Genomic DNA, 19,415 nt, shown 5'->3' on the forward strand with positions numbered 1-19,415 from the left:
GCACACTTCATGCTCCCCATTGTGGTGAAGTCACTATCTTTCTAAAGAAAAAAGGGGGATAGGATATAGATATGATAGGATGAAAGAGTAGATTATTGAATCTACTTTTAAAAAGCAACAACTTGTGTAAAATGTTTTACATTGCTATAGATTTTAGTTTATTACAAATTTAAAATTAATTTTGTTATACTGTATGTATATTTCTACTCTTGTTTAAGGTATTATGATTGTACAGCTCATTTTAAATTGTAATGTATAATTAAGAAATACAGATTAATAGTCATCTATGATAATCACACTTATAGTCATGTTAGTTAAGTTTTCTAGGCATATACAGATATATTTCAATTAGGTAGGTAATCTTCAAAGACTCCAAAGACCTACAGAATATGGCACTTAAAATGTTTTAAAAACAGAACTTTCTGGACAGTGAGACATGTCTGCTCCTGGCAGTACCGATTTACTTCAACGAGGAAGATGGGCATCGAAGACACTCCATATGGAGTTTATCTTCTTCTTGGCACAAAATGGCCATTTGGGCAAGAAACTGTTCGGGCCTGGACTGCTTGACAGGATGTTATATAAACTGTACATGCAGGACTCATAGGAAGGTGACCACTGAATTTTGCAAGGCAAGATGGTCCTTTAGGCTTCTGCTTTGCAGAAGAAACTGCCAGACATTCTACAGGACACAGAGAGAAATGACTGAAAGAATTTAGACCTATAGGCTGAAGACAGATGCCCCAACATTACCAAGGAACTTTGGGTTACTGTCCAGGCAGCCAGCTCTCTCTGTCATTCTAGATTTTTGGAAGTTGCTTACAATGCATTTCCTGTTTGCTTAAGTAATATTCTGGGGTGTTTGATGTAGCTAAAGACTAGATAGTTATAATTATAATTTTCCTTGGTTATGATAAAAGATAAATTAGATATGAAACTTTAGACTCACAAATATAGGATAGATAGAATATTTTATTTAATTTTGCCAAGTACAAATAGACTAGATATTATAATTATAGTTCTTGCTTGATAACTGTTTTGCTATATGTAATTTTACCATGTTAAGGTTAAAACCTTCCTTTTTTATTAGACAGAATTGGGAAATGCTATGGGATAATGCTATTGTGCACTGGTTTAATAAAACGATGACTGGCCAGTAGCCAGGCAGGAAGTATAGGCAGGGCGAGCAGATGAGGAGAATGCTGGGAAGTGGAAGGCTGAGTCATGAGTCACCAGCCAGACACAGAGGAAGCAAGATCACAAGGCAGAACTGAGAAAAGGTACCAAGTCACATGGCTAAACACAGATAAAAATTATGGGTTAATTTAAGTGTAAGAGCTAGTCAGTAATAAGCCCGAGCTAATGGCCAAGCAGTTATAATTAATATAAGTTTCTGAGCGATTATTTTATAAGCAGGCCACAGGGCTGTGGGGGACCTGGTGGGACTGGAGAAAACATCCAACTACACTCTATCATGATGATAATGTAAGCTACCACCTCAATTAACTGTTTTCCTTTATAAGAGTTGCTATGGTCATGGTGTCTCTTCATAGACTGGGTGACTTATAAACAACAAAAAGTTATTTCTCATGTTTCTGGGGATGGAAAAGTCCAAGTCCATGGTGCTGGCAGAATCTCGACAGGCATCTTTCACTTTAATCTCATGTCACAGAGAGGGCAAGGGCTCTCTCTGAGGCCTCTTTTTCCCCACTCTTGGCACAGCCACCTCCCAACGGCCCACTTCCCATTTCCGTCACTTCTCACCCCCAGAGCGTGGCGTATATGACATTCTGTATCTCAGAGCTGCTGGCCTTGCAGTCTGCTGAAGGTAAAGCTGCTCGCCTAAAGTGACACAGAAATTAAACAGATGTGGAAGCAGGTCCAGGTCTGCCAGGTTCGAACAGCTGTTCGTGACATGCTGTTTCACTACACATCAGTGTATCTAGGAGTCACTTTATCTGCCATGGATAAGGGATTTGGAGAGGCTTTTTGAAATGCAAAAGTTTCACAACTCCCTTTGTAAGGCGCAGGGCGCATGTCCCTGTGACTCCTCAACCTTCTACTCTTTCCACGTTGGCTGGAGTAACTATTTTTTGCCTCTTCTCAAAAGGCAAGTCCAACTCATGTCATCAGAGATGACACCATGTCTGGAACCCCTTTTGCAGTGATCATTTACGGAAGAAGCAGATGGCAAATCTTGGAAAATATTTTAATTAGGAAGTCTTTCATTTCCATCCTGTTTCTATTTCCCCTGCTACCCCTCACCCCACCCCATGCACACATTGGCATGCTCTTAGTGATTTTTTTTTTTTTTTTGTATTTTTAATTGATATGTGCCCAGCCTGGCATCTGATCAAACAGGCCAATTGCTTTTGAAGTGAGAGGGAAAAAGTGCCTAAACAGACAGAACAGTGGGCCAGAAGGAAATTCAGCGCTCTGGTGTGTGTCAGTCCACATGCAGACGTCCACTGTTCATGTCTTCTGGAGCCCTTTAATGCAGGAGGTACTGGGTGTTAGCACAGAGGTCTCACAGCTAGGTGGAGGTGAGCAGCACTTCTTTACAAAGAGAGGCTGGGGCTGTGGGGCTGAGAGTGTGGGTGAAGGGCTGAGGTGACTGTACTCTCTGCCATCCAGACTCTACTTCCTTCACGTGCTTCTGAAAGCTCCAGGTTGTCCCTAGTGAGTCATTTCACATAGCTGTGAGCTTCCTGGAAACAGCAGTCACAAAACTCTGCCAGACAAATAGGAGCTGTCCTTAAAAGCACACCTTATGAGTATTGCGGGGAAGGGGGCACCTTTCCACTGGACCTGGTTCTGACTGCATTTCATTATGTGCTCGCCCCGGGCCAAGTCATTCTCACTTGCTTCTCAATTCACTCTCCATGAAGCTGTAGGGTTAAAGGATGGGGGAATGAAGGAATGAAGGATGTAGGATGAAGGGAGTTGGCTAGGTTAATAAGGGGCAAAGCCAGTATTGCAGCCTCTCTTGTCTGGGCTCTGGAGTCTCTGCGATTTCCCCGGAATACAGGTCAGACCCAAGCCTGTGTCTCGCCAACCTCTGCCACTATTCCATCCTCCATTGCTCACTGAAGCCTATCCAATCAATTCTTTTATTTATTTGTTTGTTTGTTTATTTATTTATTAGTACGTACACCATGCTCTGCCTGCATGCATGTCTGCCGGCCAGAAGAGGGCACCCGATCCCATTATAGGTGGTTGTGAGCTACCATGTGGGTGCTGGGAATTGAACTCAGAACCTCTGGAAGAAGAACCAGTGCTCTTACCCTTTGAGCCATCTCTCCAGCCCCTTTCCAATCAATTCTGTATTTGCTTTTATGCCAGCCTAGGGAGACTCACACTGGATCATGCTCACTCTCTGTGGGCATCAGTGTCTCGGAGATAAAGACCACCATAGACCAGAACTGGCCGGAACCGTCCCTGTTTTCTGCAGTGCTTTCCCACCATCTCTCTGCATCGAGACAGGACAGTTCCTCAGGCCCACTATTCAAGCCCTGTGCTTAGACCACCGCTCTGGCCCCTCCCTTCTTCCTCCCACTAACTGCCTCCTGCACCTTGGCAACAGCCTAACAGCTAGCTGTGAGGCCATCACCAGCCACTGTCTCTCCTCAGTCCCCTCTTCCCTAGTGCTTTCTTCCAGCCACACTCATTTTGATGCCAGTTTTGCTGTGATGAATATAAGATGGAAAGAGAGAAGAGAAGCAGGAAAAAAGCTAGAGCTGCCAACGTTTTCTTTTTACTTCCGCAGTTGTACTTAACAATCATCCAAAGGATTTTAACATTGCAAATGTCTCTCATAAGTAAAATATTTGGCTCAATTATAGACTCTGAATAGAAGTTCATGTTGGTTATATATACATATATACACATATATATACATATACATATACATATACATACATATATATATATATATATATATATATATGTGTGTGTGTGTGTGTGTGTGTGTGTGTGTGTGTGTACATGTATTATGGATAACAAAATTCACTGAAACACTATCAAACTCTGATGTATTTAGCAGCATGAGTAGAAATCCAAGTGTGAGACACAAACATGTATGATAAAGTAGTGTTTAAAGATAAGTGAAATGGGTTTTATATTTGTGTGTGTTCTTGCCTGTGGAATCCAAAGTGCGGATTTGGGGTTCTTCCTTAGCCACTCCCTGCCTTCTTTCTTGAGATAGGAGGATGTCTCACTGAGCCTAGAGCTTGCTGATTGACTAGGCTGTCTAGTCAAAACACTGTGGGGATCCTCTTGTCTCTGCCTCACAGCACTAGGATAATAAACACACATTTTTTCTTTGTTTGTTTGTTTTTTTGTTTTTTGGAGACAGGGTTTCTCTGTGTAGCTTTGCACCTTTCCTGGATCTCGCTCTAGACCAGGCTGGCCTCAAATTTACAAAGATCCGCCTGCCTCTGCCTACCCGAGTGCTGGGATTAAAGGTGTGCGCCACCACCGCCGCCACCCGGCTGGGCAGCTACTTTTTATCTGGTACCCCCCTGTTTAAGAAGTAAAGAGAGACTCTGAAGCTTACTTGACCAAGCAGCAGACATGGTAACAGGGAAGGCAGAAGCCAGATGTCCACACCACCCTCTGTCACTGTCTGCTTCCTGTGGAACACAGAGCATCTTCGTTGCTGAGAGAAGAACATACTCTGTAGGGAATACTGCAGCATGGTGGGGTGAGTCATGCTAAGCAGCACACACACATAGATATAGGCACAAGGCTCCCATTTACCTCTGCCTGGTACCTTAAGTAGTTTTGACACCCTTAATGGGATACAGACAGTCTATGAGCATATGTGCTTATCGCACATGCTCTGCCTTCTATGGAAACCTGGAAACAGAAGAAAGACCTTATTTATCTTAAAAGACCATGGCCGCTGAAGAAAGAGTAGGGACAGAGTATAGAAAGCAACACTGGAAAGTAAGACTCTCTGACCAGAGCGATTTCCACTCGGTTTATTCAGTTATTTAGATGATAGAAAATGGTTCTTTGGTCCATTTAGCATACATGCGCATTAGACTTCCTTACTTAGGGTTATTGTTTCACCCCCTAGGGTCAAATGGATTTAGAAACTGAAGAATAATAGACTCTTCCATAGGATGAAATGTTAAAAACACCAGGAAGGCCTCCTGGGCCTTCAATTCTATGGTTCATTAAGGTGTCACAGATCTGAAAGTTTTCCCCCCGTAACTTCATTTGTCCAGAGTAAGTATTGCTTTAGGTTAAGCAGTGGACTCTCCTTTAAAATACTGATTCCTCTGTGGTGCTGTGGAGATCTGGACTGGCCCACAAAGGCCCATGTGTTAAAATTCAGTGCCTAGATGATAGGAGGCGATGAACACTCTAGGTGGAGCCTGGCGGAAAGTCTTCCAGTCAAGAGAAGCATGCTGTAGGAAGGGATAGAGAGGTCCTGCTTTTTCCTCTTCCTCTCATGTGCCAGCCATGATGTGAACAGGTCTTTTCTACTCTTCTGCCTTGCTGTCCAAAGCAAAAGGGCCAATCACCTGAGGATGGAATCTCTAAAACCATGAACCAGAAGTACTCTTCTCTCTCCATAAACTGATTGTGTTTCAAGTGTGTGTTACGGTGATGGAAAGGAAGGAGGAGAAAGCCGCAATACCTTTATTATTCCAGGGCAAGTGATTTTCTCAGGTTAACTTCTGTACCCAGGTTGTCTAACCTTTTGACATTGTGATACACTGTTGTCTACATAGTTGCTACCTGAGAACTGTGAATAACGTACTAAGCAAACTTAAAATTTTGTGGCCAGTCATATTCATAATTATCCCGTATCCCATGTGACCCATGGACTTTGTGTCTAACACACCTGGTTGATTGTCCAGGTCCAGCTATTTCTATGATGGGGTGGTGGTGTTGGGACAATGGGGCACACATGCCAGGCATAAGCCTTAACAGCACCCAATGCCCTAGGTTCACTCAACAGACATCGGGAAGGCAGGCAGCTAAACTCAGCAGTCCATAGGACTCAGGGTTTACAGTGACAGCTGGGTGGGGCAGGCAGGCTTTCCTTTAGCTTTTTTTTTCCCCCTTCAACTTTTAAAATACAGTCAATGATTCTTAAAACACAAAAGAAAGGAAGAAAGAAAGGAGGCTCAGTTTCATTCTTCCAAGTTCCTTTTGTTACAAATAGTTGCATGTTCATGCATGGGGACTTTACAGGGCTGCAGGTGCTTTTTGTTTGTTTTGCATTTAAGGTAGAAAAAAAAAATCTTAAAAAATCCAACCAAGCCAAAAACTGTAAAGAGCAACAGCCAAAGAGACAATATGTACATCCTGGTCTCTGATCACAGAGGCCCATCGGAGCGGCCAACAGGGATAGTGTTGGGGATGGGCAGGGGGAGCAGCCATCTCATTTGGTTTAAAAGCAGTTCCTGGGATTTTCTGAGTCTTTCATTTCTAATGAGTCATATACTGACTGGACTGGTTGCTGTTTCCCGGAGGGGTAATCTTAAGCAAGTCACTTAGAATTTCCTGACCTATACCTTCTTATCAATAAATTATGACTGTAACATTAACTGCTTTATGTAACTGCAGTAAGCACTAATACAAGACAGCAATTTATAAAATAAGTATCACACATAAGTGAGCTATTTTTCTTAATAGTCGACTTCACTCAAAGTTACAAAATACCTCACACAGATGCATTGTCTGAAGAGATTCTGACTTACTCAAAGCTTAGAAAATAGTCATTAGGCGGTGAAGGAAGAGGGGAGAGATTATTTATGCCTTGCTTAGGCAATACAAGCATACAAAGAAACCTGCGGCCTGTGATTTGCAGAGCAGGCTGGGGCCTGCAGAACTGCAGGGAGGCAGGGCTGTGAAGGGGGGGTAGCCCAGGGGCTTTGGTTTAATAGTATGAAGCCTGAAGTTTGAGGCAGGCAGTGACAAGAACTCCATCCTGGAGGGCATTGCATGCCATGTTAGGGAGCTCACAATTTATATCCTAAAACATTATTTTAACTACTGTGCTCAGTACACATTATATTATTATATATTTATATTATATATTATCGTATATATATATAATATAATATACATGTATATACAAATGCATGCATACACAATCTATTTAATAAGCATATCTTTTAAGAGTTTCTTTACTCACTCAGTTTCTGAAGGTGGTGACTTACACTGTTAAGCCTGATTCTTGACTGCGGGGATTTCTCTGGGCTTTGTTTATTGAGACAGTCTTGCTATAGATCTCAATTTGGCCTTGAACTCATGATCCTTCTGTCTCTGCCTCTGCCTCCTGGATTACAGCCAAGTACCACCATGCCCAACTTTGAAAACCTATCATATGCTACTCTGCTTCATGAATTTTCAAGAAGAGAATGTAACTGGTCACATGTCTTTAAGATCTTTGACCACAGGTCCTTTTCCTGAACACCACTCTCTTGCATTTCCACTGCTCAAGGTTTTCATTTCCTCACTGCCCAGTGGGAAATGCTGCAACCCCGAGGGGCCATTGTTCAGCTCACTATCTGTCCTTGCTTGTAAATATCACTGTGTTTTATCAGCATTTCCTTGTCCCTCCTATGCTTGGCAAAGACAGCCCCCACTAAGGCTTTTCTTTGTAGGAGAAACTGCTTCTTCCCCTCCATGGATGAACTTGACATCAATAATTCAGCCCAAGCTGGAGACAGGGTTTCTCGTCCACTCCAGCATGCCTATCCTTGCTAGTCTCAGGGATGCATCCCCTCCTTGACCCAAATGCCACTATGTTAGTTTAATGTGTTTAAAAGATCAAGTGAGTCTACCAGGCCAAGAATGGAGAGCTAGTCAGAACAGATCAACAGATGCCCCGGTGCCCAGCTAGGGGCCTCATGCCCAGTTAGGGGGCCTCATCCCCAGGCCACACTGCTATGCAATGCCTCCAAGTCTATAGTCTCATTCCAGAAACTTTAGGTACATGCCAATGGGACATCCTTAATGCATTTTTATCGTGGCATAATATCACATTGGGAATGTCCGTTCACATCCATCTGTGAAAGTTTCCGTACTAAAATTTATTTCTTTTCTCAATGCCAGATGTCAGACTACCCAGGAAGTGACATAATGTGCTGTGTCCTAATAAGAAAAATGGTAACAAACTTGTTCAGCTGCCTTTCACAGTCACTTGGTTTGCCCCTCCTCTATATTCTCCACATTTCTCTGGGTTCTGCTGTCCCAAAGATGGTCCAGTAGGTGAGCATTGAGGAGGTAGAACCCTGAAGAGGCCTGGGCCCGGAAATGGTTAGCCAAGGCAGATGTCTTTAGCAGGCACCAGACCCTGTTTTCATCATGGGATCTCCTGAAGTACAACACCCCATCCAGTGTTCACTTTGGGGAAACTTCTGGATTATAAAACAGCTTCTGAACAAACTGTCCCTTTAACAGTCTGCTAGAGGTGGACCTGTTGGCTTGGCGTAGACTCGGTTCAAGGCTTTTAAACCTTCCCCAACCCGCTCCATCACTCATCTCTCCTGGTCTTCTGGGCAGAGCTATTCCTGGCTTTTTTTCCCAGGTACCTTGGGTAGAATTAGCTTTTGTTTGTTATGAGGCACACCTTTTTTTTTTTTTTTAAAGGCTATTTTTGAAAAAGTCAAGAGCCATAGTGACTTTAATCATTTTTTCCAGGCACTGTTTCAGTCCAGAGAGTTGGAAGGACCTGGGCCTCAGAACCTCAGGGCTGGCACACACATGCCTGAGTAAGAGGACTTGCTTTCCTAGTTTAAAGCAATCTGATTTGGAAAGAGTGGGAGGATGTGAGTGTCTAAAAATAGCTGGATGAATATGGGAACCTTTTTCCAATTAGTGTAGAAAGAGTCTTTCAGCCTGATTAGCCCTTGAACCACAAACTCTAAATGTTTTGCAGCTTGTTATTACAAATATGTTCTGAAATAACCTAGGACATTCATTCAGACTTGGTAATTTGAACAGGTAAACATGAGGCTGAACTGTCTTATCAAGTCAAATATTAAATCTCAGTAAAGAAATTAACTATTATGTATTTATATTGTCCTTTTCTTTCTAAAAAGATATGCTTTTCTGCTAAATTATTTTATATATCTCCATCATCTTTGCCTACAATTACTTTCTAATTCAACCCATGTACCGTAGTTAGGAATATTTGCCTAAAATGGATCCAAATAATTTTGAGATTTTTTTTTTTGCCTAAAATATTCAACATTTTCAATAAAGTCTGAAAATAGCAGTAAGTTCTCCCTGTGTTCTTTTCCCAGTGTTTACCTATGTGCCTCTACTAACATGTGGCAAGGACCACTCCACCTGCCTCCCTCTTTCTCAATTTCAAACTCTTGGTGAATATTTGCTGAGTATGCTGAATTGTGCTAACTAATAAATCAATGTTGGTAGGCATCTTAGTTACTTTTCAACTGCTGGGACCGAGCACCATTACCAAGGCAATTTATAGAAGAAAGCATTTATTTGGGCTTTACAGTTTCAGAGCATTAGTTCATGACCAGGTCAGGGAGCATGACGGTAGGCAGGCGGACATGGCACCAGAGTCATAGCTGAGAGCTCACATCTTATAGGTGGCAGAGAGAGAAAGATCATTAACTAGAAATGGCATGGGATTCTAAAGCCTCAAAGCTCACCTCCAGGGACACACCTCCTCCAACAGGCCATATGTACTCATCCTTCCCAAATAGTAGCACCAACTGGGGACCAAGCATTCAAATATATGAACCGATGGGGGCTTTTCTCATTCAAATCACCATAGTAAGTGAGAGTTATATTCTCAGGTTGCAAAGCCACTTCAGTCCAGTGAATAAGGGAGACATCAGCATGATTAAAAAATGAACTGGCTCATATATAGAAGTTGTGAAATTCCATAAAAAAGCAAGAGGAACAGTGACAGAGAATAAAAGGCACCAGAAGTTTCCTCTCTAAGGATGCTGACGTATAGCATCTCTAAAACCTTGAGGCAGAGGATCCACCAAATGTGAAGTGCCTATAATGGACCGGCTTGTAAGGGGACCACAGAAGGTAACATGTTCTTTGTGAATGTCTGTGTGGCATTATTCAGCCTGCCACCAGACAACTGACGGTTGAATTTGACAAATAGAGTACATGGTGAAGAAAAACATTTTTGTCAGGAAAGAAAGTTTCAAATTGGATGAGGGCAGAAATAGGTACACTGTACAGACAAAGCTTTGGAGAAGGTCTGGGTTGATGTGTGCTAGCTTGAGAAGATGTGGAGAGGCAGGTAAAAGTGTGTGTCAACACTGATATGACAGAGAGGTTGAGACTGGCCCTACAGGAGAACTGGACATTGAAAAATAGAACAGTGATAAGCTGTTTAGAGCTTGTTTGAAGCCTGAAGTCAAGACTTGGGAATGAAAAAAAAAACTTTCTGAAGGTGTGCTCAGGTATAGAAAGAAGCAGATGGCTGAATTCATTCACATAGGTGAGGTAGATAAAAGGAGTCATTGTACTTACCAAAAGTGATCAGAATAGTGGGATACAGAAAGAAATGTAAGCAGGACATGACGCTCTCTTGAGAGTATTATGAATAGTGAGCTATTGGGAAGATCGCAAAGTGGAGTCCAGGATAGGCTGAAGGACTTTTATAGCAGAGATAACTGAGCTCAGAAACCAGAAAGACACAGGTTGGCTCAAGGGCATGATATTGGTCGCTGAGATGTTAGAGGCACTGTATTGATCTAGGACAATACAACTATTGAACTGAATAACTAGAGTAGATGGAAATAAAAAAAATCATTTGTGATAAGTATTACTTATGTCAAATGGTAAATAAATTGAGATGTCAGGGAATTAAAATTGTATTTTATGATACACACTACAACATACACTTTATTATTAATTAGTCAATCAATTAATTAATTAATTAATTTTTGTGTGTGTGTCTATGAATGCACAAACCCTGCCCTGTGTGTGAAGGTTCAGGGGGTCAGGCTTGGCAGCAATGCCTTTACCAGCTGATCTGTCTTATTGGCCTGAGAAACTGTCTTCCTAGGATTCCTGAGGGCTGACTAAACTTGGGATGAGACAAAGACCGAGAACAAAGAACCAAGGTTTGAATTAAATGAGGAAGGGCGGTGGAGACACAGTGGTAATGAGGAGGACGATGCATCCACGCCTATGAATGTCAACAGACGATGCTTCTGAAGAAAAAGAGGAGCAGTCGATTGAAGGTAAGAGAGGGACACAAAGGTACCTTCTGTCTGGGCTTCTGATATTCAGAACTGTGGCGGAAAAAAAAAGTTCTGGTGGTCTAAACTCTAGCATCTGAAGAGAAATATCTTCAGAAAGCCATCATGTTCCAGAAGGGACACAAGGAGAATGTTACCAAGAGACACTGGGATGTTTGGAAGTTCTAGAAGTCAGATCAGGTTTACATAGAACTATGGCAAGGACTGCCTGGGTGACAAGGAGGATGCTGGGGACAAGGGGTATGTGTATGCCGGCTGAGGCCTGTTAGCATCTTGGAGAAGCGTGGATTCCGACGTTCAGATCCGGGTCTTTCTCCATTCTCAGTGGTGGCAACTCTCTCTGAAAGTCTTCTGATATCTTTAGTTTCTGCTGCTTCTAACTTCCTTCTTCCCATGAAATGCTTTCCTCCACTTGGTCTAATTCTATCTGTCTTTATCATTTGTCCTAAAGGCCACATTTTCTTCAGAATCCTTTCTGGTCCTTCTAATCAGAAATGACTATTTCTGCTTCTGAAATTATGTTTGGAGAATGGTATATGCAATTTGAAAAGGAATGTTTTCAAACATTTCTCAGAAGAAAATCTTCTCCTGTGAATTCTGGAGGGAAGACAATAAAGACTGAATGGAGTTTCAAGTATTTCCCAGGTCCCTTCACTTCCTTTCCAGGAAGGGTAAATACAGTTGTTGCTAAGGACTGGGACCCCAAGTGGATGGACACTGGACTCCCCCTTTGGAGAGAAGCTGGTAACAAGGTCTTGTTGGCGAAGAGGAGTTAAAGAAAAGTGGAACTGAGATGGACAAGAGAACCTGAGCTCAGAGAGTTCAGACGCCTGACATCGTCTGGGAACCACAGAATCCTCTTTCCTGAAGCCCCATTTTAGTCCTCTTCTGAGACGGCGTATCAGCTCACCTGTACCAGAGCCTTCGCCTGTCTCTGGGTGATGTGCGAGATGTGCCTTCAGTAACTGGAGATGCTAACTCCACTGCTTTCCACAGGCTCAGGCAATTAACACTCCATGTATACAGTACATTCTCAAAATAAGTCATGGAGTTAATAAAACACCCTATAGGGGATTTAGGACAGGAGTTAGCCTCCATCCTTTAATATACTAGAGGTGCTTGAGGTGACCTCTGTGTTCTCAACACCCTTGCTGATGATGGTACCTAAAGTCAAGCTTGTACTATGTAAATAAGTACTCTACACTGAGCTACATCCCCAGTAAGGTGATTTCTTTGTTTTTGTAAATATTAATGGATGAAGAGGGCAATAATCCATGCATGCTGCACTAGCATCTTCGATTTTAACTCAGCTATGTGGCTCCCTTGAATACGTAGAGTTAGAGTTTCTTGCTAAGGTGAAATGTTACCAAAAGGCAAGGTGAGATGTTATGCATTCATGCAAGGTGAGATGAAGCATCTATCTGCAGAGATTACATAAACGATAAACCAAAGGTGCACAAAATATTTTCCTGATATGATCACTACAGCACCCTTGCAAAGGTTGGATCCATTGTGTGGACACCACTTGATGATTAGTATGCAAAACCAAAGGTACAGTATTCCTCTAGTGGGGTTGGAACTATGAGTAATCCTCCACGATTTTCCAACAGTAATTAATTTACTATTTTTGAATTACCTTTACAATATAAGAGCTTAATAAAATTCCAACTTTATAATAACACACCAAGTACTAGCATCCATCTCATCTTTATTAAAAAGAAACACATATTTAAAAAAAGAGTTTCTTGTCTGTCCCTGGTGAGGAGAAAGGGCACTCTTGAGGACAGATGGCACCAGTGACTGTCCCTTCACTGTGTCCATTTTACTTGGAGGGCAAAAGGTCTTCAGCAGAATCTGGGAACTCCACAAGTTGAATGTCACAGCTGAAGGCACTGTTTTTTGAGTCCTTTGTTAAATGTCATTGAGTAGGAAGCTGGGAGATGACTAAGGAGTTGAACTGGGAAATAGGAGGGAGGTGAAGCTGCACGTGGCTCCTTCCCATCATCCTAGTCCCACTGCAGACCCCTGCTCAGCTCTCACCAATGGCTTTCCTGATACCTCCAACTGGGAGTTCATTGGTAAATTGTGATTACGTCAATGATACCTAAGGGTACTTGGATACATCTACCACATGGACTTGAATGAGATTTGCTGTCATAGGCTGTCAGGTTTGGAGGGTCTGAGGCATCCTCATGTTCTCCAAATGAGACTTCTTCCATGTTGGAGAATCTTAATGTATGTTAATATTGACTTAATTAATTTCTTCTCTTGGAAGTCAGGTAAGAGTTTCCATTAGGATGGTGGCTTGTACCTAGAAGGGAAGGAGTAAGCATTTCTCTCAAGCTGAGTGTTACTTGGTTGTTTTGTTAGTGAACATTCATCATCTTTACATTCAAGAAGCTTATATCTTTTCTGTATTATGTGTTATAATTCAATATTAAAATACAAAGGAAGGAAGAGAGGTGGTAAAGGAAGGAAGAGAAGGCAGCCTGGCCATAAAGCTGGACTGAGAAGCTTGAGCTCACTACTGGAGACAATTGCAGCTCACTCTGTGTTATGTACCGAGCTGTGTCAATACCCTAAGCATGCTTAAAGGGTGATCAGTTTGGCATCGGACAGCAATTTTGATAGACTAAGACAAAAAAGAAAACCACCCAAATCTTGGATAATGAGGGCTCAGAATATATCGGGTTGATGGTGACATTTAAAAAGATAACAGGAGCCATTCACTACACAAGGAACCGGTTTTAAGATAAACCATAGAACATTCAGCACATGCTATGGGATGATATGCGCATACTGATGTTTAATACCACGTTAAAACATAGTTTGCCTTCTATTGTAATGGAATTTCTCACTCTTGTCAGTTGGGGAAGGGGCAGGACAATCTGCTTCGACAGGCTCAGCTGTCTGGATGAGCACCACCTTTGGGCTAATTCTTATTCTCAGAGATGTGCCAGTGTCGACTGGTACCTAATGTCTATTAATGTTTACATATTCAATAAACTAGCAGTGTGAGTCCTTACCATTTGTTTTGTTTTGGTTTTCAACACATCCTTATAATGCTGTCCAAAATGCTTATCTTGCCAGGAAAACACTAACTGTGTTAGGACCAGTTTGAAGCACCAATTTGATGGCTGAGTATTTGATATTGAAGAGACTATTGTTTCCTCTGGCACAGAATACAGATTTTAGGGATTAGATTGAACAGATTGGTGCTTACACATCTGAAAGCAATATGAAAAGTAGCTTGGCCTGGGGCCCTTAGTATAATTTATATTCATGTATAACTTCCACAATCCAAATTAAACAAACTCAGAATGACACAAATTTGCTGAATGTAATGCAAACTAAGCATGTCCATATTTCTTCTAGGTCAACAGAATGTTGAGTTTTAAATTCTTATTAGGCACCTCATTTAATTTCTGCATGATGATCCAATAAGGAGAAATAGATGAATCATTGACAACTGACTTTTTCCAGCCCCCCAGGAGGAAAATAAAGGTTTGTGTTCTGAGATGAGGAAGGAGTTAATCCCACCCTGTAGCTTGCATTAATCTATCATAAAGTGCACAAGTAATTTGTGTGAACTGGGCTAATTGTATCATCATTATGCAGCTTTGCTCTCATGCCAGTCACAGATGCACCATCTAATTTTATTAAGTTCCTCACAGACCAGGAGAATCTTACTGAGAAGCCAGTTCTTTGCTCATTAGCAGTGACCTTATAGTTTTGTTTACTTGGACTTTGCTTTTGCCTCCTGCCCTCAAGTTAACATACTTTTGTTTCATAATCTATACTGTCACTGTGCCCTCTTGACCCAGAAAAGCGGCAGATGAATAGAAGCATTGATGCCAACTTTATAGCCTCTGCAATGGGCAGCATGCCTTAATTCCTATCACTGGGTTCTGGGACTCTTTGGGAATAAGGGAGAGAAGAGAAGGCCAAGAATAAAACAGTTATTCCAGGACTTCAAGGGGAAGTATATGTAATATAACCAAAATGTCCACGACATAGAGAGAGTCTCATGTAGACAGCCATTAGCAGCTGTATTTTGAGGACCTCCTTTGCAATCTTGTCCTCTTTCTCAAAGTTCTGACTGAAACACAATTCTAATTTCTACCCCTATTTAAGAAGAGCAGGATGTTTGTGTGTGTGTGTGTGTGTGTGTGTGTGTGTGTGAGAGAGAGAGAGAGAGAGAGAGAGAGAGAGAGAGAGAGAGAGAGAGAGAGAATGACCAGCTAGATAGGTGAAAAAAGAGAAGAAAGAGAAGGCTTCAGCTTGCATAGCCAAAAAACCCAGTGCTCATAATCTGTCCACTCCAAGATGAACAAGGGTACTGTCTGCACCTAGACACAGCCCGATGAGAAATAGACTCTGAAGCTCAATGATCAGCAGATTTAAGAAATAGATTCTAATTTTGCACAGTAATAACCCTATCAAACTCACACTTGCACAAGTTGTGCAAGAATTGAAATATGCACAGTTGAATTGTATTCATCTATAAAGGACAATGTAATAATCATGTCTGCAGGAAAACGGATGGCTCAAAAGTCATTTGTTATGCAAAATAAACCAGACTCAGGAAAAATATCATATGTTCTCTGGATTCTATATCTGACTATACAGATTATATACCTGTAGGATATATATTATATTCACTTATTATGTATACATGTTATATCTATATAAAACACATGACAATAACTTTATGATTAATTTAAGGAACATGCTATAAATTCTGATCCAATAGTCTCCTAACTGTGATCTTTGGCAAACTGCTCTGCTTTTTTTGTCTCAATTTCTTATACTTGGAATAAAATAGAGTGATATCACGTGACCACTGTTGAATAGTAAACAAATCAGTGGTGCTAGTGTATGTCTGAAATACATTATATTACATTACATTATATTATATTATATTATAAATACATCCTATTATTAGTATGTACATCCTGCTATTATTCTTATTTTCTATTAGTGAAAATTCTACATGAAGTTGGTTTCTTAAATAAACACTACTATAAAAAAGATCTAAAGACTCTAGTTGCAATGTGGAAGGAATCTAGATTCCTAAATAAGCTTGAACCACATTTTAGAGACATTTCAATAGTCACTTAGTGTCACCTATATTTATACACTGAACTTTTCTTAGATGAGTTTGAATTTCTATAGTATAATTTCAGGGTTAATTTCAACAGAATATCTGGAGTTCACCAAATGTTTTCACAGAAACATGGGGTATTCTGATACCCCGTTTCTGGTTGTAATGTTTCCTCAATTTTAGATTCAAGTTGTAACTTCTAGTAGGCAAGGGACAGCACCACTCTCAATGTGGACTCAGTAAGCTTCTATGATTGGATGTAGTAGAAGGAACTTATCCTTACCAGCTGATGGTTTTTATTTTTTAAATTATAGATATAATCGATAGCAGAGTTGATTCAAAAGTGAAGTAGAAATAGGGACCATTCTTTTCCCAGAATAATAAATCCTTGAGGAATTGGGTCCTACTTTGTGTTCTAAGTGTTTATATTTTCTGTGCTGTTTAATACAACACCCAATACCTATGTGTATCATATAAGCCTTGAAATGTACCTACATATAGAGTTCTGAAGACTTTGTATAAAAATATAGATGAAGGTAAAAGTATATCTTCACTAATTTCTTTATTATTTGTATATTAATTAGAGTGTTAACGCTTTTTATATGTTGGTTTAAATAAAATAAATCATTAAACTAATATCACCTTTTTATTTTAAAATTGCAATGATAAATGTGTCTTACATGTTTCTGTTGGATGCACTGGCGGGACAAGCCCTCAGTCTTTCAGCAGAAACCCAGCCCCTCTTTCCCTCGGTGTGTGGAGGTGGGAACCAAGAAAAAGAGTTCAAAGTAAAAGCCTGGGTGCAGAGCCAAAATGCTGACCGTAATTCACTCTAACAATGCTTGCTATGTGTGCTGTCTTCTTACTCTTCATATTTTTAGTTATTACTTAACTTGGAATTGGGTGAGAGGGGTGGGGGAAGCGGAAGGACAGAGGGTAGAGAAGGACAGAGGGTAGAAATAACACAGCCATTTCAGTTCTCTAGGGATTATCAGTATTGTTTACATCAGATTACCTAAGGAGTTGAGACAGACAATGCATATAATTTAGGCACAGGCAAATTATAAGGGGAAATATTATTTAACATAATCACTTGGATATTCACATATTCTCTATGATTCACCAAAAACCACCAGTAATTATAAAACTTTCTTGGAAGTATTCTTAACAATGATCTGTCTATTTGGATGTCAAGGCCACATCTTATAAGGCCCACGGTAGAGTGGTGGCCGCCTGTTTGGTACTGATGTCTTTTGTTCAATTTCTGTTGTGAAAGGCCAAAAGGAAGCAGAGGGTGGAGGACCCATTGCAGAGGAGTTGCCACCAATAGCCCAGGATGGGATTTTCTTTTGAGCAAGTAAAAGAGGTAGTGTCTTAAACTGAATAACTGAACTGCAAGCTACAAGCTCACTGTCTGTCTGTCCATCCATCCATCCATCCATCCATCCATCCATCCATCCATCTATATATCTATATGTCTACATGTCTATATCCCAAAAGCTTTCCAGAGTCTATTTGAGGACAATGACTTGATCTGTACCAATAAGAGCCTATTTTTAGTCCATTTCTCATTTAGTGTGACGTTCATAGGATAAAACTACAGGATGTGCACAACTACAAGATGTGCTTGGCTCTGAGCTGTTGGTTCTAACCCTAAGGGTATCACAGTATCACAGTGTATAGAACACCTCTGAAATGGGTTACTTTCCTCAAGACCAAAACACTCAGTGTTTTGAAATTTATCTGGCCCTGTGATTTCAGACAAGGGATTGTGAGCCAGCCTGTGGGATACCACAGCTCAGAACTAGGGAAGTAGCATCCAATCTCACTACCTCCTCAGTCACTCCCCTCACTCAGCCACATTTCCCAGGGTATTCTGGTCTTCTTGTTTTAGTACCCGTCCACACAATTCCACACTAACTTGAAGGTAACTCTATGCAGGCTGGGATTGTTACTAGCTGTGTTTGAAATACAAACAACGCATGCTGGGGGCAACACATACTGTCTCTTTATGATGTTCCCAGGCTTCACAAGCCTGCACAAGCAAAAGCAGTTACATGTATCTGCTCTCAAGTCATGAGAACAGATCAAGGGTGTACAGAATCTTTTTAGTTCAATTACAGAGAGGAAAAAAAATCTCCTGAGCTATGTGAAAAGAGCAATGGGATATTCTCTAGGTATGGTTATAAATTACTTTGAGAAACTATGAGCTAATCTCATCTTTCAAGACAACTTGAAGGCTCTTCAATTTTTTCTAAGAAAATTTAAATTCATTCCTATGAAAACAAGGATTTTTTTTGAAAGAAATTGACATCAAAAAACATATAATTGTATCTGAATAATATCTTACCCAAGAAATTTTTTTTAAAAAGTTTGACTCTGTCCCTTCAATGTTTGAACTTACCTTGCTTTGGTGAGAGAATTTCTCTTTTTTCCCCCGGAAGCTTCTCCTCAGTAATATTCCCACCCCTGCTCTAGGTGGAGAGCTCCTACTCACTGCTGCTTCTTGCTCTTCGGGTTGGGACCTCACTCTCCTTGGTGACAGAAGAGGTGGCAGCTAATCAAAGGGGTACGTGCTTTTCTTGTCCCTTAAGACAGGGCCTTCCCTTTCTCTCTGTGAGCATGGGGTGAAGTACGTGACTCTTTAGATTATATAGATTTATATAGATTACAAAATACGGCGGTTTGATTCACGTATCTGAGGACTGCCTGTTTGCTTTGGAGCCTTACCACTTTAGTGATCATGTGGAACTCTAGCACAGCCAGCCCATGACATGGGTCTTTCAGAGCTTGGAGAGTTTCATGTCTACTTATCACATTGATTGGGAATTTTCTTTTCTTTTCTGTATAGGGCTGTCTGAGCCAATAGTTGGAAACCCAGAAAGGTTTATGCTACAAACAGGTCCATCTCAAGTGCTCCAAAGAAGTGGACAGCTAAAACTACTATTCTGGAGCAGACTGGTTATGAAGGGTCACCTTGATGCTTTTTGCTGAAAGTTCATCTGTATTATGACAGAGTTTTCTCCTTTCCAAGTTTCTCACTGCCCACTTGCCTCATCGGATTCCCTTCAGCCATGGATCTGAGAGTG

This window comes from Onychomys torridus, chromosome 17 (genome assembly GCF_903995425.1).
Source record: "Onychomys torridus chromosome 17, mOncTor1.1, whole genome shotgun sequence".
Taxonomy (NCBI): Eukaryota; Metazoa; Chordata; class Mammalia; order Rodentia; family Cricetidae; genus Onychomys; species Onychomys torridus.